This window comes from Chelonia mydas, chromosome 2, assembly GCF_015237465.2.
Source record: "Chelonia mydas isolate rCheMyd1 chromosome 2, rCheMyd1.pri.v2, whole genome shotgun sequence".
Lineage (NCBI taxonomy): Eukaryota > Metazoa > Chordata > Testudines > Cheloniidae > Chelonia > Chelonia mydas.
In genome coordinates, this window is record NC_057850.1 from 174647710 (window position 1) to 174674404 (window position 26695).

The window sequence follows — 26695 nt, forward strand, 5'->3', positions numbered from 1 at the left end:
GGAAATCCCCCTCCCTCCGGACTGAGACACGGTGATAGCAAGGCATGGGGGATGGGGGGTGTTGCCCAAATCAAAGATGGCTGATAAGCAGGGCTGCGCAAGGCGGCTACTCCAACGCTTTCCACGGGTATTCTGGTAGGGTCGTTACTCTCTACGCCGTATAGAAGCTAACGAACGCTGTGCTGCGATACGTTTTCGAGTCCCCCCACAAGCCCCGTAAACTGATGTCACCGATTTACGGAATTAGCGCAAAAGAGGCCGAGGCTGCGGAAAAGCGCGGGCAGCGAGGAGGAGGCGGGAGGGTGGACGGGACGGGGAGGTGAAGTAGGCGGCTGCCGGGCGGCGTTGGCGGGACGGGCTCCTGGCGCAGCAGCCACACACTCGCCTTCGCACCTGCGCTTGCCCTGCCCAGCGCGGACTGGCTCAGGCTGCTGCTGCGCGGGGAGTGTCAAGGAGCGAGCGGCTCCCTCTCTGTGCTGTGTGTGACTTTCTTCAAGGAGATGTTTGGGCCCAGGGGTAATCTCTTGCTCACCCGTGCCCGTCCCCAGTCTGGGGAGACTTTCGCTTTAGTATCAAAGTGCAAACACGCCAGCCTGCCCCCAACCATGTGGCCCAATAACAAGCTATCGGCTCCTGTACACGCCTTGCTCCACACTGTGTATTTTACATTCATGTAGAGCGCTTCTTGCACTCTACAAACTGAACATACTGCCCTGCTGGAAAGCAGCTGCTTCTGGGGTGGAGAGCTGCAATCGAATACACAGCTAGAGCACCCCACACTGTGAGGGGTAGGAAGTGGGAATCTTGCCAAGAACATTTGGGCAAACCCCTCATCTTATGAAAAGTGTCATGAGAAACTAAGTTATTGTCCGGCTATTTTATTTTTTGTCAAAATGACTTTCCTAATTAAGTCCACGTGAACTTCTTCAACTATAATTGTAAATACAAACAAAAGAGATTTGAAAGAACTAAATGAAGCTGTCTAAGAAGTGGAGGTTGTGGATATTTAATTATCAATCTTCCTCTGTCAAATTCCTAAAGTGTAAATAATGGCCAACCTTTCCTGCTGTCAGCAAGTATTAATTTGAATCCTGTGTCCCAGGAGTGAATGAAATCTTTGAAAAACAAAGTAAAACCATGCTTGTATGTGGCAATTTTCAGAAGGAAGATAAAACCTTTGCAGGAGACTCAAGGTTTATTCCATCCGCCCCTTTGGAACTGTTCTGATAATATGTGCTGTTTAGTTCAGTCTGGTGCATTCCAAAGACAGTAAATTGGCTCTTCAGAAATACCATTATGAGTCAGAGGTAAATGCCATCACTTGCAAGGACGGAGTAGCAGTATCTGAGAAGAATGAACACCAGTAAAGGCACACAAACTAATTCCATATCTCATTCAAACACTAAGCTCAGAGTTGAGAATATTGCATTTTTTATATTTGGGCCAAAAAAGCCTTGGAACCTTTCAAAATCGTGTCTTTCAGTGCCAACGCTGAAGGCTTGAAGGCCCAGATCCTCAAAGGTATTTAGGCTTATAACTTCCATTGATTTCATGGAAGTTAGGAACATACGCTGCTTTGAAAATCTGGGCCTAGAAGTTTATATGTGTGGTGTGCCATTGCAAACTATTATATTATTATTGTGCCAGACGGTGTACAAACATGGACTAAAAAGATGGTCTCTGCCCTAAGGAGTTTACAATCTAAGTGCTTTCTTTGTGCTTCACATAATGTTATAGAGGTCTGTGCTTTCCAGTTCTCATCACGTTAATTATCAGTACTCTACTGTAGCGGGGAAAGAGCTAGCAGAAAAGAGGGAATATTCATAGTTTTAACAAGTCTTATGGTTTTATGTCTGAATGCAATTGATTTCCTGCCATTTTGAGAATGAATTTTTAAGTGCAGAACTGTTACTGTTGGTATAGAAGGAGCTAGTTTGATGTCTAGTAGTGATGTCTCAGTATCATACATTGTTGTAGAAGGCATAGGGATACTTATGGGTATTCTCTGATTAGTAATGTTGTTAGAAGGTATAAATGAGCAATGAGAGAGAGAGACATAGATGAAACATATTGTCTACCCAATTTTATGTCTTTCCTAAACTCTGTATAAAAATACATCTAGTTGGTAGTTAGTTACTTTTATTATGATAACATAGAGAGCAAACACTTCTTGTGAAAGCACTGAAGGCACATACTCTTTAGACTTATATTAGAGAAGATATGCATCACCATTCTTTGTGGTTCTATCCTGCTTCAAGAGCTGGAACAGTTACAATATAATGTGGTTCTGAGATGCCCAAGAAAGAGAGAGACTTTTATTATCTTTGGCCACAAGGCTGCCCAATATTGTCTACCGTAAGTTTGTATCTTTCTTAACAGATGAGAAGAAACAATCCTTTTCACTGTAGTTGTTTTGGATGGCAATGTCCATGACATTAAATTATAAGTACATGGCTTTTGTGGTCAATTGATAAAATAAATAAATAAATAAAAAACATTTGATAGTCATAATAGTTGTTTATTGCACACACAGTATACACCAACAACTAATCCATAAAAAGTACAACACAGTGGAACAAACAATAAGACAAAACAAGAAAAATAAAATTATTTTTCTCTTGTAAGGGTTTCAAGCTGTTGTGCTTCATTTTTCCATGGTCTTTTCAGTAATATCACATTGCATACCATATCTAAAATAGGTAATTTATTGGGAGATGTTCTAAAAAGAGAATAAATTGTTTCAGAGTAGGTCTTTTAAGTGAGAAATTGCTTGATAGATTAACTGGTGAAAAAAAAGTAGTGGAATGGATACATCATCCTGCTCTCTCTGAAATCAAAGGCAAAATTGCCACTGACTTAATCTGAAGCAAGACTGAACCTAATTTCATTAAATCTCATTTGGTTTTTGTGAGAGGTTAATGACAGGTTCTTAAGGGCTGCAAATAGCAATTTTTTTCTCTTTTCATACAATAATTAGGAGCGTAATTAGGAAGGTCGGTAAAAATAAATAGTACATTTTGAGAAGAAAGAACAAAAAATGCTGATGTCTGAGGCATTCTGTGTCCAGTATAATAAATGCTGTAATTTTAATTTTTAGGGCAATTTACTCTTTTTTTCTCAGGGTAAGGACTTTGGCCTGGATCCACAAAGGGACTTAGGCATTGCAACACAGTGTTGTAATGACTAACTCTGTGGATCACAAACAACTCTGAGATCCACAAAACTTGAGTTAGGCTCATAGGCTCCATAAACAATGAACTGAGGAGAGACAGGCTACGAAGAATGTGATCAACAAAGCCAGTATGCTGGGGGGGAGCCACATAAGCATGGGTAGTGAGTGAAGCTTCCCCTGCTGGAGGCTAGCTCACAACCCCGACTCTTCTGCCTGCGGCCCCACCCACACTCCACTCCTGCTCTGCCACAGGTCCCACCCCACTCCAGCTTGGCTCTCTCCCCTCTCAGCCCCCCTCCCTCCGCAGCTCAGAGTGTTCCTCCTCTCCTCCCTCCCTCCCCCACGAGGCCCTCACCGCCTGCCACTCCCTGTGTCCCTCCTCTCCTCCACCCCCACAAGGCCTTCACCACCCACCACTCCCGGAATTCCTCCATCTCCCCTCCCCTGTGAGGACCCTGTCACTTGCGCTCTCCCTGTCCCTCCTCTCCTCCACGTCCCTCCCCCCCCCCCACTGCTCACTGCATCCCTCCTCTTCTCCACACACTCCCTCCATGAGGCCTGCACGGGAAAGGAGGGACGTAGGGGGTGGGGGACACCTCACAGGGAGAGGTTGGAGAAGAGGAGGGACTTGAAGAGGGGGCGTGGAGGACAGGAGGAACACAGTGAGCGGCAGGGACCTCCAGAGAGGGAGGGTGGAGTGGAGGAGAGGAGGGACTCAGCCAGGCAGTGGTGGATGGTGGGGGCCTCAGGGAAGGGGTGGAGCAGGGTCGGGAAAAGGCAGAGCGCAGGCAGGGCCACCATGGCCCAGGCATCTGGTGTCAGGGAGGCAGCAGCTGCGCCAGGAGAGGTTTAGCCTATTGTATCTGCCACCTGTTCACATATGGGAGAGGCTGACAAAAGGCGTGTCCTAAACCCCGAGTCCTAAACCCTGCCCCTCTCCAGGAGATAGGTATTTGAGTCAAGGCTGCAGGGAGGCCGCTCTCTCTGCTTGGGAACCGTAGCGGGAAACCCCTCTCCTGGAGTTAGGCACTTCAGTCATTTCTTGTGAGGTGGGAGACCTAGGGTCCAGTCTGTCTGCTCCAATGACTCTTAATTATTTAATCCAAAAAGGAACAGCTGCAGCCTGAGAGATTGAAGGAGCCCCATCTCAGAATATCCCACAGGCTTGTGGGAAGTGCACTCTCCTGAGAGCTGGGGAACCCTTGTTCAAATCCTTTCTCTCCCTGTGGCTGAGGGGGGATTTGAATGTCGGTCTCCCACATCCCAGGTGAGTGCTCTAACCCCTGGCTTAAAAGTTATAAGGTGGGCAATGGCATCACCAACTCCTCCTCCAGTGGCTGTTTTGTGTGGAGGGAGGCAGGTGCCTAATTCATTCCCACAAGAAACACCTTTGGTACCTAACCCATATGACTCCATATGGCAGGTTCCCAGTTGTGGATCGCTAAGCAGAGATAGACACCTCCCTGCTGCCCAGACTTAGTCACCTAGTCTGTGAGAGGGATGGGGTTTAGGACATCCCCCATTCACTGGTCTCTCCCTTTGGCTAGTTTAGGCAGCTCCCCACCTAGTATTCTGGCTTTTGTGGATCATATTCTAAGGCGCCTATGTCTTCCCATTGATTGTATAGGAACTTAGGTGCCTAATTCAGGCTTTGTGGATTGCAGGGTTATTCCTATGATTTCTAGTTATGTGCTGCAATGCTCAGTGTTGCAACACCTTTGTGGATCTGGCCTAAGTACCTTTGTGGATCTGGGCCTTCACTACTACACTACTAGAATTAGGAAAAATTAACTTGGGAAGGAAATTTCAAGGCTGCTGTATAAATTGAATAATTTAAAGAAAAACTGCAATTTGTTTGTAAAGTGACCAGCACCTCTTGCTAGAAGCTGGGTTGAGAATGCTCAGCACCTAAATAGGAGGCACATTGTCCTCCTCCAAATCCTTCCTTAAACCTCTCATTTGCTGTGATGCCTACAAAAAACATCTTGACAACAGTTAGGCTACTGGGGTACTGAGACCACAACCTATCATGCTGATCAATATTGTCTCATAGTTTCCTTGCACTTTCCCATCTATTTGTCTGTATCCATCTGTTGTCTCTTGTCTTATACAGTAAAAGCTGTGTTATCTGGCACTTTACCTACAGGAAAGCTCTAGAAACCGGCATTTCTGATACCCATTAAAAGTCCAGTTGGTGCGGGGCCGACAGGTTCCATACCTGGCTCCACATGTCTCCCTGAAAGCGGTGACATGTCCCTGCTGCTCCTAGGCAGAGGAACAGCCAAGGGGGATCTGTGAATTGCCCCTGCCCTGCTCCGCCACAAGCGCTGGCTCCGCAGCTCCCATTGGCCACTAACCATGGCCAATGGGAGCTGTGAGGGTGGTGCCTGAAGGTGGAGGCAGTGCGCAGAGTCGCGTGGCTATACCTCCGCCTAGGAGCATCAGGGACATGTTGCTGCTTCCAGGGAGCCGCTCGAGGCGAGCGCCGCCCGTATCTGGCACCCCGAGCCCCCTCCTACACCCCAACCCCCTGCCCCAAGCTCCCTCCCTCACCCAAACTCCCTCCCAGAGCCCACGCCCCGCACTCCCTCCCACGCCTCAACCCCCAGCCCTGAGCCCCCTCTGTGATGGGTTGGATCACAGAAACCCCCTGGGGGCTGCCAACTGATGTGCCAAGACTACTTCTGCCCCTGCCTTCCTTGCCAGCTTGGGACTCCAGAACCCTGCCTGGCTGTGCCAGACAGGCTTGCTGTCCACAAACACAGACCCAGGTCTGAACCATGTCCCCTAACAGCTGTAGGCTTAACTAAAAGCAGCTTAAGAAGTGTTCCTGTCTTTAACACTCAGATGCCCAACTCCCAATGGGGTCCAAACCCCAAATAAATCCGTTTTACCTTGTATAAAGCTTATACAGGGTAAACGCATAAATTGTTTGCCCTCTATAACACTGATAGATATATATGCACAGCTGTTTGCCCCCCCCCCCCGCCCCAGGTATTAATACATACTCTGGGTTAATTAATAAGTTAAAAAGTGATTTTATTAAATACAGAAAGTGGTTCCAAGTAGTCACAGACAGAACAAAGTGAATTACCAAGTAAAATAAAACCTGGAAGTCTATGCCTAATACAGTAAGAAAACTGAATACAGATAAAACCTCACCCTCAGAGGAGTTCCAGTAAGCTTCCTTTTACAGACTAGTCTTCTTCTAGTCTGGGTCCAGCAATCACTCACACCCCCTGCAGCTACTATCCTTTGGGGTGGAGACGCTATCTCTTGAGCCAGCTGAAGACCAAATGGAGGGGTCTCCCAGGGGTTTAAATAGATTTCCTCTTGTGGGTGGATACTCTCCCTTCCCCTGTGTAGAATTCCAGCTATAAGATGGAGTTTTGGAGTCACAAGTCCATGTCCATGCATGATTCAGAACTTACAGGGAGCAGCCATGGTTCACATGCTACCTTGAACGTCCTCATGTAGACTTCTTATGTGGATTGGAGCCTTCCAAGATCCATTGTCCGTTAAGTGCTTCTTGATTGGGCACTTAACTTGCAAATTCCTTTCTAAAGACACTGACCAAATGCCTTACTAAGGCTATTTAAAATCAAACAAGTAAACAGTCAATATTCATAACTTCAAATATAACATTTACACATGCATACAAATAGGATGAATATATTCAGTAGATCATAATCTTTACATAGATATGTTACATGGCATATGTAGCATAAAACATTCCAGTTATGTCATATATACATTCATAAGCATATTTCCATAAAGTCTTATGGGGTGCAACGTCACACCCTCCCACACCCAAACTCCCTCCCTCTTAGTTAACCGGAATTTTTGACTTACTGGCACCCCCCATTCCTCCAGCATGCCGGATAACAAAGCTTTTACTGCACTTAGATTTTAAGCTTTTTGGAGCAGGGTCCATCTTTTTGTTCTGCTTCTGTACAGTGCCTAGCACAATAGGGTCCTGATCCATAACTAAGGCTCCTAGATACTGCAGTATTACAAACAAATGAATCATAATAATAAAAGGTAATTTGAACCATTCATGATTGGGCCCCTGGTGCCCAATCCTTCATATCCTGCCTCTAGTGAGTAGTCCCATTAAATCAATAGGACCACTTGTGTGAATAAGGGTTTGCAGGATCAGGGTTTATGTTTGTATAGCTTTTCTGTTTCAGTTGATGCTGTTGAGGTCAATAGAGCAGTCATGAAATGGCAAATAAGCTACAAACTCGAAAGCAACAGAGTAAATAAGTATACAATGTCCTTCATATACTTGTCACCACCGTCCCTGCAGGCTCCTGGCATTGGGTACCGCTCATAACACTATTCTAGAAATATGCAAATTAGTTAAGATGTCATATGCTTCTCAGAGCCTTTTTAAAAATCTCACCATATGTTGTGTTTCCAAAAATATGAATGCAATGCTAAAAACAGTGAGATGCCATATATGTCAACAAATACTTTTAAAATATTGAAAAAATACATTAACACAAGCTTCCATTGAATAATAGCCATTGGAAAAATACAGCATCTCTTGTTTTGTAGTGTTTACTGTATTGTACTGGTATACATCCATTACTTCAATTATCTAAAGAAAGAGGCTTTGATAGATTATGACCCAATGATGCGATTTTTGTGAGGGGCGTACACATACACTTATTGTCTGGGAGAGGAAAATGTGTGCTTTGTGTAGTAGTGGAGAATACATATCAGTAGAATCTAGAAAAGAGTTTAACCCTTGGTCTTGTATCCTTAGAAATAATGTGTACTTCATTAAATGAGATGAGATATAGCCTTCATGGCAGTAATTCATTACTTTACGCTATTTTGCTCCTTGTGAAGAACATGTGGTTTGGGAAATGTGGTAGAATGCTTGTTTTATAGTAACAATAAACTATTTGCAAAATGCAACTAATACTTACTTACAAAGTGCCAGATACTTTGTTGACTAATAATATGACAAATTCTACACCCAAAGGGGAGTTAGAATCTAAAAAAGCAATATTCAGGCCAGGGAGTGAGGGTGTAGAAGAGTGACAAAAAGCAATGTGATTGAGATTTGGCGAGGGAGCACATCTCCTGTAGTTCCAGTTTTGTGTTTGTTTATTTGTGAATCAGTAAATCCCACTCAGGATGGTCAATCTTAAATAAAACCTTAAGAGGCTCTCAGGGTACCCAGATATGTAATCATTAATACTCAGTCCTACAAGTCAGTCTGCACATATGAACCCTTATCCCTGCACAGTCTCACAGGGCATGTGGGTCTTTCCATACTGATCATTTTGCAAGATCAAGGCCTGAGGAGAGTAGAAGCTTAGTGAATCGTTGAATTAGAGAACACTTAGCACCCTAATAAGGGTGCACTGCATCTTGTAGAATAAAAACAATTAAAATACACATGGATAGATGGCCACTTCTTTATTGTTCAACATTTGTTATTTAAAAAAGAGCCCAGCTTCCCAGAACAGAAAAGGCTTTCTTACATTTTTCTTTTTTTCTGTGCAAATTTTAGACAGTTTTTTACCCCATTTAAAAAGAAAAAGTTGTAGAACAAAGTGTGTTAATTATTTACAGTCTCTGACTCTTCCTGCTAATTTGTCACGAGGTGGCTTGTCTGTATGCATTGCCTGTCCCTCTGCGCTGCTTTCGTAACAGCATACTATTAAATCAAACAAACCTATGTCATTCAGCTCCCAATGCTCTATAGCTACCATGTATCCCTTATAGCAATCATATACAATATAAAAATCGAGAGAGCCACCACATCCTTCATACCATATGTATATATTGTTGTAGGCTTGTTCAACAGAAATCTAGGTTTATTTTAATCCAATCTGTTGAAGTCAGTGTGAGTTTTGATTTGGTTTCAGTGGGAGCACTATCTCTCAGTTCATAGTCACCTTTGCTTATTATTAGCAAACATCTGCACAAAACTGGGTTTGCATTTACTTAGAACACAGTGAATAGCTAAATACATGAATCTAGTATGCAAAAAGTAAATCATTACACCTGAATTAAATTAGAAAAACTATAGGTACATAACACATGGAAGAACATATTAGAAAATTAAATATTTATCAAACAGGAGATTGAAATTTACACTCAGATTAATTCTCTGTATTCATACTGTGGATTGCAATGCTTTGACTACTATTCTGCATAATAAAAATAACACCTAGTAATATTGCCGTGATGACTGAGCACTATTTGAAGTAGAAACACAACTTAAAAGGAAAGGAGTACTTGTGGCACCTTAGAGACTAACAAATTTATTTGAGCATAAGCTTTCGTGAGCTACAGCTCACTTCATCAGATGCATGCAGTGGAAAATACAGTTGGGAGATTTTATATACACAGAGAACATGAAACAATGGGTGTTACCATACACACTGTAACGAGAATGATTACCAGCAAGAGAGAAAAAAAACCTTTTGTAGTGATAATCAACGTGGGCCATTTCCAGCAGTTGACAAGAACGTGTGAGGAACAGTCGGGGGGGGGGGGGGGGGGATAAACATGGGGAAATAGTTTTACTTTGTGTAATGACCCATCCACTCCCAGTCTTTATTCAAGCCTAATGTAATGGTGTCCACTTTGCAAATTAATTCCAGTTCAGCAGTCTCTTGTTGGAGTCTGTTTTTGAAGTTTTTTTGTTGAAGAATTGCCACTTTTAGGTTTGTAATCGATGACTAGAGAGATTGAAGTGTTTTCCGACTGGTTTTTGAATGTTATAATTCTTGACGTCTGATTTGTGTCCATTTATTCTTTTACGTAGAGACTGTCCAGTTTGACCAATGTACATGGCAGAGGGGCATTGCTGGCACATGATGGCATATATCACATTGGTAGGTATGCAGGTGAACGAGCCTCTGATAGTGTGGCTGATGTGATTAGACCCTGTGATGGTGTCCCCTGAATAGATATGTGGAAACAGTTGGCAACGGGCTTTGTTGCAAGGATAGGTTCCTGGGTTAGTGGTTTTGTTGTGTGGTGTGTGGTTGCTGGTGAGTATTTGCTTCAGGTTGGGGGGCTGTCTGTAAGCAAGGACTGGCCTGTCTCCCAAGATATGTGAGAGCGTCTTTCAGGATAGGTTGCAGATCCTTGATGATGCGCTGGAGAGGTTTTAGTTGGGGGCTGAAGGTGATGGCTAGTGGCGTTCTGTTATTTTCTTTGTTGGGCCTGTCCTGTAGTAGGTGACTTCTGGGTACTCTTCTGGCTCTGTCAATCTGTTTCTTCACTTAGCAGGTGGGTATTGTAGTTGTAAGAACGCGTGATAGAGATCTTGTAGGTGTTTGTCTCTGTCTGAGGGGTTGGAACAAATGCGGTTGTATCATACAGCTTGGCTGTAGACAATGGATCGTGTGGTGTGGTCTGGATGAAAGCTGGAGGCATGTAGGTAAGTATAGCAGTCAGCAGGTTTCCGGTATAGGGTGTTGTTTATGTGACCATCGCTTATTAGCACTGTAGTGTCCAGGAAGTGGATTTCTTGTGTGGACTCGTCCAGGCTCAGGTTGATGGTGGGATGGAAATTGTTGAAATCATGGTGGAATTCCTCAAGGGCTTCTTTTCCATGGGTCCAGATGATGAAGATGTCATCAGTGTAGCACGAGTAGAGTAGGGGCATTAGGTGATGAGAGCTGAGGAAGCGTTGTTCTAAGTCAGCCGTAAAAATGTTGGCATACTGTGGGGCCATGCGAGTACCCATAGCAGTGCTGCTGATTTGAAGGTATACATTGTCCCCAAATGTGAAATAGTTAAGGGTGAGGACAAAGTCACAAAGTTCAGTCACCAGGTTTGCCGTGACATTATCAGGGATACTGTTCCTGACAGCTTGTAGTCCATCTTTGTGTGAATGTTGGGGTAGAGGGCTTCTACATCCGTAGTGGCTAGGATGGTGTTTTCAGGAAGATCACCAATGGATTGTAGTTTCCTCAGGAAGTCAGTGGTGTCTCGAAGGTAGCTGGGAGTGTTGGTAGCGTAGGGCCTGAGGAGGGAGTCTACATAGCCAGACAATCCTGCTGTCAGTGTGCTAATGCCTGAGATGATGGGGCGTCCAGGATTTCCAGGTTTATGGATCTTGGGTAGCAGATAGAATCCCTGCTCGGGGTTCTAGGGGTGTGTCTGTGCGGATTTGTTCCTGTGCTTTTTCAGGGAGTTTCTTGAGCAGAGGGTGCAGTTTCTTTTGATAACCCTCCGTGGGATCAGAGGGTAATGGCTTGTAGAATGTGGTGTTGGAGAGCTGCCTAAAAGCCTCTTGTTCATATTCTGACCTATTCATGATGATGACAGCACCTCCTTTGTCAGCCTTTTTGATTATGATGTCAGAGTTGTTTCTGAGGCTGTGGATGGCATTGTGTTCTGCACGGCTGAGGTTATGGGGCAAGTGCTCAAATAAATTTGTTAGTCTCTAAGGTGCCACAAGTACTCCTTTTCTTTTTGCGGATACAGACTAACACGGCTGCTACTCTGAAACTTAAAAGGAATTAGTTAAGCAGACTTTGGAATTCTTGATCTTTTTGATGATTTATCCTACCTATAAACCTGGCATATTTCAAGAGCCAGTTTTCATAGCAGGTTTCAGAGTAGCAGCCATGTAGTCTGTATCCGCAAAAAGAAAAGGAATACTTGTGGCACTTAGAGACTAACGTATTTATTTGAGCACAAGCTTTTGTGAGCTACAGCTCACTTCATCGGATGCATGTAGTGGATGAAGTAAGCTGTAGCTCATGAAAGCTTATGCTCAGATAAATTTGTTAGTCTCTAAGGTGCCACAAGTGCTCCTTTTCTTTTTGCAGTTTTCATAGCAGATACATCAGAAAAACCCAAGACACCTTCTTAGCCTTCCAAATAAAAATTTTACATATTAACACAAACCTACAGTGTAAGACAGTTTTTGAAGAAATTACATACTCTTTATAGTGACAAGCTTCTGCATCATTTTTTTTCAACTCTTGTTGAGGTATAAAATACATTTTTTGTGTTTTGGTTTAAAAAATGCATGGTTTTGGTTCATTTTTATTTATATGGTGCTATAAATAAACATGAGCTTTACAAAAGAACAGTTTCACATTGTTTTCTCTACTTCTCTGGGTCAAAAGATTGTTATATGTTATTTAGGGGTTAATTGACAACATGCTCTTCCTACACGTGTGATGTTTATATTAAATGTTATACATCCTAGCCAACATTCCATCTTTCAGTAAAACGGTTTGTAATGTGATGCCCAATGCTCTGTGCAAGCTATGTATGAAGCCTGCTATGTTTGGTTATATATTGACAGCGTTATTAGTAGCTAACTCACTACTTTATAAAGTGCTTTAGAATACCTTCATTGTAAAAGCTGCTAAACAAAACCAATTCTTTTTTCTACTAAAATGAGTGAATAGTTGCATGATTTTCAGTGTCATGGGTTTTGAAGCTAGTGTTGTGGTATCCATATCATTTTTGAGACTTCAGTTATCTTAACTGAATGAGTGTGACAGGAATAAATGAATGGATATCACACTTTATTACTGAATTTAGATGTGTCTTCTACTTTCTGAAAATATCTTTGGTTTGAGTTGTTGCACTAGCTCTTCTTGAAAATGGAACCCTAATTAAAGATAGGGCTAGTTGTGCAGAAAGCAAATATTCATGTAAGCAGCTTTTCTTTTGAAAATTTGTTTTGATTATTTTTAATGTCGAAAAGAATTGCAGCATAGTTCTACCTGTAATTCAAAATTATATTGTTTTATTTGTTGTCATATCTATTAGCTGTTCAAGAAGTTCAGTATTGATAATTCCACTTTGAAAGTCAATGAGCTTCCATTTCATATCAAAGTTATTTCTGACTGTTTACTATATTTGTCTATAATATTTAAAATTTCTGTAAATATCCCCACTGCAATGGAATTGTCTTGGCAGCAATATACTGGTATATGAATCATAACTACATACGTAAATAAATGGCTTATGGGATAACTAAATACTGAAGGGAAGCTAAGATGTTTGGTAACAGCAGAAGTTGTTTACTGTGAATGAAAATCAACACCATGAGCATTGTTCCTGTTGTGTGATGGACAAGACAAACCATAATATTAAAAAAATTCTTGTCCTGTGAGAATTTGAAAATTGGGTGATGCTGCTTTAGTGGACTTTCTGTGGTCCCTTTTGGGGTGGGACATAGAGTTAATAAATAGGCTTTGTTGCTGGGTGGGAACCGTGCTGTTGCTGAGAAGAGGGGGGACAGAATTCATTCCCCTACCAACTGGTGGATTACACCACCACCCCAGTGTGATTGGGCTGATAGAGTAGCTATGGCCTTTATAAATCCCTATGAAGGGATTTTGGACTATTCGAGCTATATGACCAAAGATCGAGTAGCCCACCACAGGCCCCCTATGTGGCAAGTAGATAGAGAAGAAGCCCTCCTATAGGGTCATTATACATGACCTCCACCTTACTTGCCCCGTGAAGGTCCAAAGCAGTGCTTGCACAATGTGGAGGGTCTTTTAAAGGCCCTATATGTGCGTGGATTTTACTTTCAGTAAGGGACTGGTTTGTATAGCAATGGAATGATATGACTGTACTGTCAGTAAAAAATTCTGTGTTATTTGCAAGAGAACAGCATTTGATTTTTCTAGGCTGTGATTGGCTAAAAACCTTTCCATATTATTCATAATTACCACAGCTATAAAGAAAGTGTCTGTTCAGGTTAATGTCTGGCAAATGCATTAGCTACTGATGTCTTGTTGCATAAATGCATGCTGCTGCAAAAATGACAGTTTTTAACATAATGGAGTGTAATCTGTTGTGATAGTAGTGCGTGGCCTCTTACAATGAACATGGAGCTGAGGCTCTACACTTGAATTTTTTTCTGTATCCAAATGCAATACATTCTACAGTGAATTTGAAAATGCGACCATTCTAAGACTTTATTGAATCACAATGTGTTATATCATATCAAACAACAAATTGAAAACATTTGTTTTATTTAGGCATTGTACCTACTAGAAGTGTGGGATACAACAATTCCTAACCAAAGAATACATTTGTCCAGTTGGATATTGCTCATAGTTTATTTACAAAATCAGTAATTTTTGATAACATTTCAGCATGACAAGGTGCCTAGACTCTAGGGCACCATGGGAAGGAATTTATTAAGCCTGCACCACCATTTCCCTACTTTTATCGGGCAGAAGCATGAACAGCTGTGAGGAGTTGCAGGATTATTAGTCTGTTGACTCACCCCGCCATACCAGGTGGGTCTCATTAGCTCACACTCAACAGAGATAAGACAGAATCCATCTAAAAAGGGAAGAACAGGAAGTTTTGATAGGAAGTCAAGCTCATACTGAGATTTTTGACCTCTTTTGACAAAAGTACAGCCCTTTGAGTTTAGTCACTGAGGGTAGGATCCATTAAGGTCCTTAGACACCTGAACTCTAGACTTAGAGAGAATGACTGTTGCTTGGTGGTTAGGGCACCTTTGTGGTAACTCCAGGCTCCAGTTTACTTATTCCAGTTGCTCTTTAATTAGTTAGCCACAGTGGAACAACTTCAACAAGAGAGGTTGAGAGGAAGCACTGTGTCAGAATGTTCCATAGCTCAGTGGTTAGTACACTCCTGAGAAGTGAGAGGCCCCTGTTCAAATCCCTTTTCCCCCTCTGCCAGAGGGGGAATTGAAATGGGGTCTCCCATATTCCAGATGTGTGCTTTACTCACTAGGCTAAATGTTATAAGGGGGGAAGCAGTGACATCTCTTCCTCTGGCTATTTTGTGTGGCACCTAAAGATTGTCTACACTTGAAATACTGCAGCTGTACTACTGTAGTGCTTCAATATAGACACTACCTATGTCAACAGGAGGAGTTCTCCCAATTCCCTGAGAGGTGGTAGCTAGGCTGATGGTAGAATTCTTCTGTCAGCCTAGTGCTGTCTACACCTGGGGTTAGGGTGGCTGAACTATGTTGCTGGAGAATGGAATTTTCACACCTCTGAGCAACATAGTTATGCCAGTGTAAGTTTCCAGTGTAAACCAGCCCTAAGTCATTCCTGTAAGATATTACTTAAGTGCCTAAGCTGCCTGACAACAGGAGACAGGTTCCTCTGGATTGTCAAGCAGAGATAGGCACCTCCCTGCAGCCTGGACATGGTGTCAACCTCTGTGAGAGGGGAGAGGCTTAGCACACACCCCTCTTGTCAGCATCTCATATTGATTAGCTTAGACTTTTGTGATTCACATTTTAAGGTGCTTCTCTCTCCCCATTCATTGTATAGGGAGTCTAGGTCCCTAACTCAGGCTGTATGGATCACAGTGTTGTTCCAGTGATTTTTCTAGGTGCCTAAAAGTTAGACACTGCAATCCTGAGCATTGCAATGCCTAAGTCCTTTTGTGGATCTGGGCCTGAGGAAATGAAATAAAAGATCCACTAAAAAGGGGATAAGCTATATAGGGAACTACCTTGTGTGTGCTGTGGTGGTTTGGGTTGTGAACCTCTCCTTCTGACACTCAGCATGAAAGTAATGCTTATTAAAATTCTGCATTTTTCTATGTTTACTTGATTGGAAAACTTGTTACAAAATAATCTAATGTTTGTACTGACCATGGAACAAGTAAAGTGCCAAATGAGTGCAAAGTAGTAATAAGATACTTATAGGTAAAGCACAGACCTAGACTGAAATAAAATTCTTAAGAAATGAATCTTTATATACATAAATTCCACTTGTTGTGTATCACTGATGGATTTACAATAGTAAAAACAGATTAGGCCACAAAATGTTTTTCTCCAACAGTAATGACCAAAAATACACTTTTGATACTGAAAAAATAACAAGTTAGTCATTTTGTCTGACAAGCTTTATCACTTCCTGACTTACTATCAAAAAAGTCGGGGAAGTTTTGGCCAGTAATAAGTATGTTTACATAAGGGAATTTCTTGCTCGTTTCTCAGTAAAAGTGCAGCTATGATGGTGTTGCTAATCAAGGCTTTTCCACCTCTATTTCATTTCTGCTCGATGCACTGGCTTCATCATCTCTCAGTCTTCCTGCTCTCTCATCAATTCAGTGATAGGCTCCAGTTCTACAGTTAACTCCATTGCATGCAAGGGTTTTCTTATGCAGAGCTCATTGTAGGATCAGGGCCTTAGACTGCAAGCTCTTAGTTACACTGTAAACTGTTTGCGTCAGGGACTATAATTTGTTTGAATAGTGTCAAGTTTGAATAGTCCCAGCACAATGGGACCCCAATACTGATTTGGGACTTTGAACGATACTCTAATACAAATAGTTTAAAAAGAGGAAGATGAGAGGTTGGCCTGCTCTCTGTTCCACCTGCTGCCCGCCTCCCTACTGTGAGCAGGTCCAAGAGCAGCTGAGGAGATATTTTGCTACCCTTGGCTCTGCTGTGCATCCCGCCTCGTTCTCTCCGCACTTAATAAAGCAGAACTCAGAGCATCTTCTTGAAAAATAAATGTTTAACTTTGTACAGTAAAACATTTTTTATCTAACAGTAAGTTGCATTTATTTAACAAGGAATTTTGAGACCGTTCTCCACCCATACCCTTTGGGCTTCACCTGCTCCTGTTAATTAAAAGATACAATAGAAAGGCTGTAAGCACACATTAATATTAAGTAAATAACATTAAACCAATTAATACAGACACTTACTTTGCTGATGGTTGGTATCAATGCAAGGCAGCTGATATAGCCTTCATTCAGGAATCACTTGGTGAAATTTTATGGTATGTGTTATGCAGGAGGTCACAGAGGATAATCATACCTGTCCTTTCTATCCTCAAAATCTATTAAGGTATAGACACTTACAGGCCTGTTCCTAGTGCTCTTGCTTCTGGAGTCATCTAATTACATTACCAGCTCAGATTTCCTTTAAGAAAGAAAAGTTTCTAGCTCTCACAGTTGCAAAGAAAAGCCTGAAAAATGTGACCTGAGTGTAACTAATGCAGACGTCTGCAGACAGCCTGAAACAGTAGCTCTGAGAGAGGTGAACTGCCGCAGGCATCACCATCAGGCCCATCCAGAGAAATGTGGGGCTACAGTTCTTCATGTTAGCTGGATCCCCATCCCCTCCCATTTTACTTTATTTACACAGACATTACAGATGTTCTGAGGGCCCACCTCAGCATGGGGCCCTGGTACAATTGTTCCCCACTCTTACCTCTCTCTCATCAGCCCTAAATGGGATGTTAAAATCAAGGCCCTCTGCTCTTGGAGGGCCTGCCAGCCTCACCCCAGCAGAGGACTCTGTGTGTAGTAGGAGAAAAGTGTAGTGGGTTCGGCCCACCATTCCACGGAGCTGTACCCTGGATGCTTGGCTAAGTACTGGGAGGGCTGCCGGCTGCCACCTACACCTTCTGAAGATGAGAAAGCGCCCCTGCTGAGGCTTCTGGGGGAAAAAAAGAGGCCCTATGCTGTTTCCCCTGCCTCTTTGGAAAGGGATGGGCTCCCTACCACTGCCTCTCCAAGTGGGGGTTGGAACCGTGGGGTTAGGGGCTGGGCTGTGTGATTGCAATCAACCAGGATCCCCATGTTGTGTACGTAGGGCCGCAGATTGCCTTAACCTGGCCCTGCACATGTCATGTCCTCACTCTTTACTTATCTTCCATGGCTTTCCAGCCCCCGCTACTCATTTCCTATTTCTCCTCTTGAGGACCTGATATTCCTTCCCCCTTCCCCGCCCCTCCCCCCCATATCCTCTGTGGGGCTTACGAAATGAAGTGTGTACTGTTTGAAGTATGGGACAAACAGGTCTAGACCCTTCCAAAAGTAAAGGGCCTCACCCTGAACTAAGGGAAGGAACCACTAAGGCCAGGATCCAGTTGTTTACAGGGGATAACAAAAGAGAAAAAACAGGAACAGGAATTAAGCAAAGGTAAAAAATCAGGGAACCAGAAGTGGACACCGAGCAGAGAACCCCAGACAGCACCCAGCACTCTTCAAAGACGTCTAAAGAGTCAGTGGTTATTGCCTTAAGGAAGTCTGCCCAGAGGTGTAAGCAGACAAGGGACTAGAAATAGACCGCAGAGTCATAGAGTACCCCGCATCCAGCTTCCTACTGCTGGAGTGATGGCTGGCCATCTTGGCCAGTGCCAGGAAGCTGACAAGGAGGTCTGTGACTTTGCAGAGCCATGGATGGGGTGTGTAAAAATCAGGAGGTGCAGGGAAAAGTGCTGGAATGGGGGCTGCAACCTCTATAGATGTGAACCAGGGTCTCCCTCTTGCAGCAGAAAGGGTAGGTATTGGGGGAGTTAGTGAACTGCGGCAGGTATACGTCCATGCTTACGGCTCCGGGGAGGAGCCGCCAACTGATATTCCCTGTTGGCCGTGGAACCACAGCAGAGTACAGACTGGCCCAGTGGGGTTCCTTGCCCTCCGCTGGTCACAGCAGATTCTGCCACTTAACACTGGGGTGGAACACGAGGGAAAAGAAGTGGATGGTGTGAAGCACGAGTGTATACAGATATTCTCTGGGCGTGGTTCAGAGACAGACTGGCTGGATGTTATTCAGCCAGTTCAGATGATATGTCGGGGGCGGTAGAGGAACCTAATGACAAGTTCCAGAGGGCCAGGAGTGAGGGTTGGATGGGGAGCACCCTCCCTCCCCTTCAGGACCTGTTTGTGGAAAGTGAGAGAAGCAGGAGGCAAGGCTGCCCTCATCTCCTTGAACACACAACAAGTGACACATAGGGTGGCAGCCCCATGCACTGGCTGAGCACCACTGGCTCCACACAGTCCCTCTGATTATAGTCCAGGAGGTCTCCCAAGTCTGGTGGAACCAACCAGGACCATCCTCAGGTGCACCAAGGGGAACTTCACCACTGGCACACAGAGATGGGGGATGTGTAGTGTCCTCCACCCAGATATAAGTGAAGGTGGTGGAGGCCTGCTGGTGCTTGTGCCAGATATCCATCAGGGAGTGATGATTAACAGTCTCCCTTAGGACTTTCGTGGTGGCCTGCTACTTCTCTATCCCAAGGCAGTCCTGTGTGTCCAGGGCGGTGGTAAAATTCTCACCCAAGGCCACTGCATGAAATGTGTATGGGAAGGGGCAGTGAGATTTCTCTGAAATCAAAGCAGGAAGGTTATAAATATTCCAGTGAGGCTTAATTTTTAAAGCTTTGAATCAGGATGATAATGAAATAACTATAGTTAGGAGATGAAAAACCTCACGTATTACATAGGGAAGTTTCTCCTCAGGAAATCCTTGTAGTTCATTGCTTCTTTCAAGCAGGGGAATGTGCCTGTTAACTTCGCTCAACAGAAAACATCTTCCCACCAGCTGCACCAGAAAATGATAAAGCGACCAAATTGTGGAAGAATGACTCATCAGCTAGGCGTCTGCCTTCCAGTGCTCCCTCAGGGATTGCCAGCAAAGGTAATTGTTTGCTCGGCCAAAGTTTAAGGCTACAAGATGGATGGGATCATTCATAAATTTAGTATATAACAAAGATGCTGACGTCTAAATTTAAATCAAACATAGCAAGAAAATGAAAAGTCAGCAGTAAGATCTGTCTTTATGGTAATCAGATACAGTTTTAAATCAAAGACTTGGTTTTTGGCAGCTGCAGGAACATGTTGTTTTTGGTAGAAAGTCAGAGGACAATATACATCCAGAACCATCCCCTCTTCACCCTCTGAAATCCATTTTATTGGCTATAGTAGGATCCAACTGTATAAGGACTACATGCTACCTTTAGGATCCCCTTAATTAGTTTACCAGGTGCTTTCAGTTTTCTTTCCCATCATTCTGTGATTTTAGGCAGAATTCTAGATTTAAAAAAAAGCAAAAATCAGAATCCAAATTCTGCCTATGTATATAGGACATAATACAATATTCTTCACTTGGACACTGCGGGGCCAAATCCTGTGGGCGGGGAGGGAGTTGGGGGGAAGTCACTTTATCCACATAAGTATCTCCATGGCCTTGCCTAAAGTAGACTTTTCTCCCTGAAACTTCCCACGGTAGCTATTAGTGGGGCAGCTCCACTGGTGGCAGCAATATTTTGCTTTAAGATAAAGCACCAGCATTTTACCACTACGCAGTCTAACCCTGTTTAGAGCAAGTCTAGTTGACACAGTAGCTCACTGTTTCCAGTGCTAGGAAATTTGAAGAGAAAATTGGCTGGTACAAATGTGGCCATTGAATTCAATGACACTGTTTGTACAGAAAAGATGAGAAAAACTTGGCCCTTGATTTCATTTCTATTTTGTTCATATCTTCCCATAATATTCCAATGAGAATAATAGAACAGGTCACACTAATCAAATATTAGCACCTTCCTGAGCTTTAGCTAGAGAATTTATGGCTTTCACTGAAATCCCCCTTGCATCTTTTTAGAGACAATGGGGATAGTATTTCATTTCTGTGGAATGACCTTATAATTAGCAGTAACTTCCCCAAGAAAAGCAATAGAACTGTAGGCTATGTTATATTACAGCTTCTTCTCTGAAATTGTCAAGACCAGCTGCATACCCCAACTAAATTATTTTACTCTGTCTTGAGGGAATTTCTGATCTTCATATAAACTTTGTTTTCATTGCATATTATATATGCCTTATTTCTAAAGACTGATGTTATCTGTGTATGGTACTGGATAAAGTACTCTTAAAAAATTCTCTTATATGTTCAATAGGAAAACATACATTTGGATATTATTTTTCTTTCTTTCCACTGTATTTCAATACTTCAATTAGATGCATATGTCTTGTATTAGAGAAGCTTATCAGGCTCAGAATATGTATATTCCCATTTCCTCTAGTCCAGTAAAGCCACATTACAACCAAAGCTCGGTAAAGTATCTTTACTGAGTTACAACATGCAAGTCCTGTTCTTCGCTCAAATCAGCAACCACTCTACTGAGTTTTTCTCCCACAACCAGTTTCTTTACAGAAATAGGATCCTTGCCTTCTCTGGCCTCTAGATTATATTACTCTGCCTGGAATCTAATTCACCAGCCACCTTAAAAGGCTATTAATTTGGAATTTAAGGGAGCAGCACACTTTCGGTGATTCATCTCAAGATGAGAAACACATGGAGAATAGGGGGAAAGGATTTCATAGGATAAGGAGCATTAATCATTTAAATATTGAAGTGAATTAACCACTCCCAAAGAGTTATAGCCCTGGTCTACACTACGAGTTCAGGTCGAATTTAGCAGCGTTAGGTTGATTTAACCCTGCACCCGTCCACACGACCAAGCCTGTTTTGTCGATTTAAAGGGCTCTTAAAGTCGATTTTTGTACTCCTCCCTGGCTAGGGGATTAGCGCTAAAATCGACCTCACTCGGTCGAATTTGGGGTAGTGTGGACGCAATTCGACATTATTGGCCTCCGGGAGCTATCCCAGAGTGCTCCATAGTGACCACTCTGGACAGCACTTTGAACTCCGATGCACTAGCCAGGTACACAGGAAAAGCCCCGGGAACTTTTGAATTTCATTTTCTGTTTGGTCAGCATGGTGAACTCAGCAGCAGTCAGCAACACAGGTGACCATGCAGTCCCCCCAGAATCATAGAGCGTAGAATGTTTCTATGTTTCATCTCCATCCCTGAGGTTATCGCAGATTAGAAGGTGAAAAAACCACACTTGCAATGACATGTTTTCCGAGCTCATGCAGTCCTCCTGCACTGATAGGGCACAGCTTAATGCAGGGATTGGCAATCTTTGGTGGGCCGGGCTGGTTTGTTTACCTGCCACGTCCGCAGGTTCGGCCTATCGCGGCTCCCACTGGCCGCGGTTTTCCCGCTACAGGCCAATGGGGGCTGCGGGAAGCAGCGGTCAGCACATCCCTCAGCCCACGCCGCTTCCCGCAGCCCCCATTGGCCTGGAATGGCGAACTGAGGCCAGTGGGAGCTGCGATCGGCCGAACCTGAGACCGGCAGGTAAACAAACAGGCCCGGCCCGCCAGGCGGCTTACCCTGGCGTTCCACATGCCAAAGGTTGCCGATCCCTGGTAATGCATGGAGGCATTCAGTGGCAGAGGCCAGGAAAGAATTAAGTGAGCGCAAAAAGCAGAGGCAGGATGCGATGCTGAGGCTAATGGGGGAGCAAACAGACATGATGAAGCATCTGTTGGTGAAGCCAATGGACATGATGAAGCGTCTGTTGGAGCTGCAGGAAAGCCAACAAGAGCACAGACCCCTGCTGCATCCACTGTATAACCACCTACCCTCCTCCTCATGTTCCATAGCCTCCTCACCCAGACGCCCAAGAACGCATGGGGGAGAGGCTCCAGGCATCCAGCCACTCCACTCCAGAGGATGGCCCAAGCAACAGAAGGCTGTCATTCAAACATTTTGATTTTTAGTGTGGCTACAATAAGCAATGTGGCCTTGTCCTTCCCTCCTCCCCCACCCCACCCGGGCTATCTTGTCCATTATCTCATTTTTTTAGATTAATAAAGAAAGAATGCATGGTTTCAAAACAATAGTTACTTTATTTTGAAGGGGGGAGGGTGGTTGGCTTACAAGGAATTAAAATCAACAAAGGGGGCGGGTTTGCATCAAGGAGAAACACAACTGTCACACCGTATCTTGGCCAATCATGAAACTGGTTTTCAAAGCCTCTCTGATGCGCAGCGTGCCTTGATGTCACCCTGGTGTCTGGCTGCTCAAAAATGGATGCCAAGTGATTTGCCTCAACCTCCCACCCCTCCATAAACGTCTCCCCCTTACTCTCACAGATATTATGGAGCACACAGCAAGCAGCAATAACAATGGGAATGTTGGTTGCGCTGAGGTCTGACCAACTGCGCCAGTGAGCTTTTAAATGTCCAAAGGCACATTCTACCAGCATTCTGCGTTTGCTCAGCCTATAGTTGAACTGCTTCTTACTACTGTTCAGGCTTCATGAGCCATGGGAGCAAGGGGTAGGCTGGGGTAGGTGCGACCGCGTGGTGCTCCCAGCTTGGAGAGCAGCCTGAGGCAGAAGCCTCCAGCTCGCAGGAGAGCAGAGTTGCAGCGGAAGCAGTGGAGCCGTACACCATGCCCTGGAGGTTGCTAGGAGCCGGGCAGGGAAGACATTCTCAGAACCGCCGGCCAAGCTACATGTCCAAAAAGGACTGCTCCCAGTCCTACTGCACCGTCTGCTGCAGAGTACCAGGAGAGCAGAGTTGCAGCGGAAGCTAGCCATGGTATGGCATGGTAGCCATGGTATGGCATTTGCATGGGTAACCCAGGAAAAAAGGCGTGAAATGATTGTCTGCCATTGCTTTCACGGAGAGAGGGGCGACTGACAACATGTACCCAAAACCACCCACAACAATGTTTTTGCCCCATCAGGCATTGGGAGCTTAATCCAGAATTCCAATGTGCAGCGGAGACTGCGGGAACTACCCACAGTGCACTCCTCTGTAAGTCGATGCTAGCATGGTAGTGAGGACACACTCCGCCGACTTAATGCGCTTAGTGTGGACATGTGCTATCGACTGTATAAAATCGAATTCTAAAAATCAATTTCTATAAAATTGACTTAATTTTGTCATGTAGACATACCCATAGTTGCCTCTTTATTAGGTATAACTATACAAAACGATATATCTGGTACATTCTTTCCTAGGCCCAAAGCAAAGTGCAGAAAAAAGTAGAACAAACTCTGTCAGGGTGCAGATTCAGCTTTCTTTATTAGCTAATTAAAGAGCTCAAAGGAGAAAGATGTAAAATTAAAGACAGGTACAAGTGTGGTTGTAATGCCTCTCCTACATATCTCATTCCCAGATTACAAAGACAGCAGGCAAAATCTTTCAGAATTACAACAGGGGTGGAGGCTAAAACAAAGGTCAGTATACAATAGGTTATCAAAAGAACAGTTTCTGTGTAGATTGCTCTTAATGAAATCTACATGTCTATTGGCTAAGTCTATTTGAGACTTTTTTCTTCTCACATTTCCCTCTGGCAATAGCAAGAGTATAGAAAAGACACACCTGTGGCAGATGGCATTTTAACCAGCATTACCTAGACCTGCTCTGTGCAGGATTAGACAGCACAGTAGTTAAAATGCTAGCACCCATGCTAGTGTTTTTATTATTACTACCACTGGTGAAGTTGCAAGAAAGGGAATTTGAGCATGAAAAGTCAAATGTAGATACAGCATATTGAGATTCCTTTTTTGAAGTAAAAATAATTGGATCATTCTGCTTTCAAATGTTGATTGTTTATTAAGAAGTTTTGATATCTAGTTTTTATGACCAAAATTGTCAAATTGAAATTTGGTTTCCCTATATGTTCCCCTAAAGGTGTGTGTTTTGTCCTGTTTTATGATGAACAATAATCATTTTGTTTTCAATTTCTGGCTAGTTTTACTGAAGTAATATATGTCCATTTATTTCTTCCATTGTGCACTGTCCTCCTTGTTGCAAGGACAAATAAAGTGACCTGTGGATTTGGAATATTTTAATTTAAATGCTTGAGATTATTTATTTGTAATATTTAGATAATCCACTTAAGGTCAGGGCCCCATTGTGCTAGGTGTTGTACATACACATAATAAGAGACAGCTACTGCCCCCAAAAGAATTTACAGTACAAATAGACAAGATAAAAAACGCTTGGGGAAAAGAAGGAATTATTATCCACATTTTCTAGATGGAGAAACTAAGGCAGAGAAAGATCAAGTGACTTGCCTAAGGTCACATAGGGAGTCTGTGGCAGAGCTAGGAACTAAACCCAAATTTATGGGGTCTCAGTCCAGTGCTTTAACCACCAGACCTTCCATTCTCCTTTAATGTCCTTGATATGCCCTTTATTTGTAGGACAAGTGTTTTGCAAAAAGTTGATTCCTACAGTACCTTGTTAGTTTTTTGTTGCTGATATTCCAGTTGGTGTTTGCTTTTTACCAATTTTTGTCTGAGATTTGTAGCTGTGCTTATAAGCGGGGCTGGTAGCACTGCCTATTATTAAGATTATAAAACCCCGTTTTCAGTTGTCCATAACTTTGTTGAACTTTAACTGTTTTGGGCCAAATTTTCCTTGCTAGGAGTCTGCACCAGGCTGAGGTTTGTTTACAAACTGTTCATCTTTTTACAGTGCTTAATTTGTAATGAAAGCGGTGCCAGGGCTTAAGCAATTCTTTACATTCATAACTGATGCAGCAAGGCAAGCCTAGAGGTGCCGGGGCTCAGGCTTGGCAAGCCCTGTCATAAATTAAACACTGGCTGTTTACAAGAATGAGGCTAGGAAACATACATGGGCATGGCTACACTTACAAATGTAGAGCGCTTTGGGTTAAACCAGCCTTCGTAGAGCGCAGCAGGGAAAGCGCTGCAGTCTGTCCACACTGACAGCTGCAAGCACGCTGGCGTGTCCACATTTGCGGCACTTGCAGTGGTATTGGGAGCAGTGCATTGTGGGTAGCTTTCCCACAGAGCACCTCTTCCCATTCTGGTGCTGTGGTTTGTGGGAAGGGTGCCTGGGATGCAGGGCATTCTGGGTCCTGTCCCAATGCCCTGTGATGCATCGGTTCCCATCCCAGCCATCCCTCTGCTTCCATCCACAACATTTTTTTTACTGTGCGCTCTGTCTTCCCTTTCGGTCTGCAGGAATGGAGCCCGAACCTCTGAGGAATATGCTAACGAGCCTCGCCAGCACATCAGGTTTGGCAGTCGAGTTATTCCTTATGATCCAAAGTGACAGTTAGGACTCTGACGATGATACAGACACGAGTAATGCATACGACACGAGATTGCTTGTGGCATTCACAGATATGCTCACCACCGTAGAACGGCACTTTTGTGCTCGGGGAAACAAGCGCTGAGTGGTGGGATCACATCGTCATGCAAGTCTGGGGTGACGAGCAGTGGCTGCAGAACTTTCAGATGAGAAAAGTCACTTTCATGGGACTGTGTGAGGAGCTCGCCCCCACCCTGAGGCACAAGGACATGAGATTGAGAGCTGCCCTGACGGTGGAGAAGCGGGTGGCTATTGCAGTCTGGAAGCTGGCAACTCCAGACAGCTACCGATTGGTCGCTAACCAGTTTTGAGTGGGGAAGTTGACTGCTGGAATCATGTTGATGCAAGTTTGCAGGGCCATTAATCCCATCCTGCTCAGAAGAACCGTGACTTCGGATAACGTGCATGACGTTGTGGCTGGCTTTGCAAAAATGGGTTTCCCTAACTGTGGAGGGGCGATAGATGGGATGCATATTCCAATTCTGGCACCAGCCCACCTAGCCTCCGAGTACGTTAATTGAAAGGGCTATTTCTCTATGGTTCTCCAGGCGCTTGTGGATCACTGTGGGCGTTTCATTGACATTAACGTAGGCTGGCCTGGAAAGGAGCATGACACATGCATCTTTTGGAACACTGGCCTGTTCAGAAATCTGGAAGCCGGGACTTTTTTCCCAGACCAGAAGATCACGTAGGGGAAGTCAAAATGCCCATTGTGATCCTTGGAGACCCCGCTTACCCTTTAATGCCGTGGCTCATGGAACCCTACACAAGGAGCCTTGACAGCAGGAAGCAGCGGTTCAACAACAGGCTGAGCCAGTGCAGAATGACTGTGGAGTGTGCTTTTGGCC

General features: G+C 43.9%; 1 long non-coding RNA gene across 1 annotated transcript; it reads left to right on the forward strand.

The window, feature by feature from the left end:
* LOC119565369 lies at positions 1-26369 on the forward strand. Its single transcript, XR_005223952.2, has 4 exons — positions 1-135; positions 9963-10032; positions 23899-23959; positions 25718-26369. It is a non-coding gene; the product is annotated as an uncharacterized LOC119565369 (long non-coding RNA).
* The last annotated feature ends 326 nt before the right edge of the window (positions 26370-26695 follow it).